This window comes from Frankliniella occidentalis, unplaced genomic scaffold (assembly GCF_000697945.3).
Source record: "Frankliniella occidentalis isolate FOCC.00 unplaced genomic scaffold, Focc_3.1 Scaffold126, whole genome shotgun sequence".
Taxonomy (NCBI): Eukaryota; Metazoa; Arthropoda; class Insecta; order Thysanoptera; family Thripidae; genus Frankliniella; species Frankliniella occidentalis.
The window spans coordinates 418,020-419,912 of NW_026267253.1; positions in this window are offsets into that span (position 1 = coordinate 418,020).

Genomic DNA, 1,893 nt, shown 5'->3' on the forward strand with positions numbered 1-1,893 from the left:
TAAGATTTCATGAAAATAAATAAAGTAAAACTTTTTTGTAAGCCCTCGTTTCTTCCAGTGCTGCTTCCATTCTCTTTCGCAATCCTTGGTGCAGCAGAAAGGTTAAAGACATTAGGGATCGCAGAGGCTTCAAAATTTATTCTAAATGTAAACAAAAAATTAGAATCCTACTTGCAAAACCCAAAAATTTTGGGGACTGTTACATTAATAGCAGTTATTCCCTAAGGACAGAAAATGAGCAAACTGGCGCTCTTTTCTATTTTAAAAACATCCTCACATGCCTTACTGAGTATTATTAATTCCCTCCGTACCCGCAGGAGGAGAGTCATGTGCTAGAGCTGAGAGGGTGACAGAATGAGGAGCGGGGGGCCAAAATTACTCACAACTATGCCTTAGTTACATTCACTGCACACAAAATATATCAATCAGTTTTTCATTTGAGGCCATTTGAGGCTTTCATTACTTGTTCTTTTCCAGCCCACTTCACCTTCTTGGTGGTAGGAAGAACGATTATTGATCTCAGTGCGGTGTCACCCTTTTTGAACGGTTTGTACTTTCATCTAGGAACACATAACACCTACAAACATGATAATATTACGATTGCAGAGCAAAGACGCTGGTCTTAATTAAAGCAATGAACTTTTATTCAGGTTATTTAATGGTATCATTTTGAGCACTCTTATTTTGTGGGTTTTCATTCTCTCTAGATTCAACATCTTTGGCTAGACACCAAATAACAACAGCCGGATAAAAGTAAACAGAAGAAATTTTAGAAATTCGTTTAAATATGCCTTGGAGAAATGTTAAAAAAGTTTGGCACAAGGTAGTACATTCAAAATGAGGTTATGTAGATAAGCTTGTGAATGAGACTTATCACGTTTGCGTTCTTACGCGTTTACGCATAGATAGAGGTGTCTCTATGACACTATTTTGACAAATCTATAATTTGTAAAGACGAACCCGAACAAAAATAAAATAACAACAGCAGTGTCTTACCTCCGCGAAGTCGACACAACCACAAACGAATTGAACTCTTTACGACGCAGCAAACAACTCTGTTGCCCGTAGTAGTCTCGTTGCCGGGTATGGTACATGCGCCCGCTTCCACTTGCGCTGGCGAGGGGGGCTTGGACGAATGAGGATTCGTCATTCGTCCAAGCAGGGGGTATCGCCGCTCAGCGCTCAGGCGCTGAGGGTAGGCCACTATCTCCACACACACATTTGGCGGGAAGGCCTACCCGACGCGCCGCAGGCGTTGTCACTCGGAATCGAAAAAAGTTACAGAGATTAGTCTGGCTGAGTTATTTATATTGCCAAATTTGAGCATATGGCACACAATAGATAGTTCCCGCAGTGCGCGTTTCGAATTAAGTTCACTGATTTCGAGCGGTTCGACGTAAATGACCTAGAGTAACTCCCTTTATTTTTTAAAAATAAAAGATTTAAAATGTTTTGGGTGTAAATTTTAGAAAAATTACAGCGGGGTAAATTGAGGCATCGGAAAACTGCCATAGGTTCTAAAACACCCCTGTCGTAAACAGTGACTTTAGATGGAGAATAAAGGTTGGGGCCTGAGAGAAAATCATTCAAGCTTACTCAAACGGACTTTACAATAAAATAAAATAACTGGACCAACGGTAGTCACTGTGACGCCAACTCAACTTGTATCTGATGATTCCACGGGCTGCACGGCTGATGTCCAGGACAGGTACACCCCCACCCCGATCTTCCTGCAAGAAATCAAAGAATTTTAGTCAAAGAAGCAGGATGTAAAGGAGTCAGGAAGCACGCAATTTCGACAGAGGAGGTCAAAGGCGACTCTCCCAGACCAATCCCGACCATTTCCAGCGATTTTTATTTTTTTCATTTTTGGCAAAATGTACAAAGGCTATA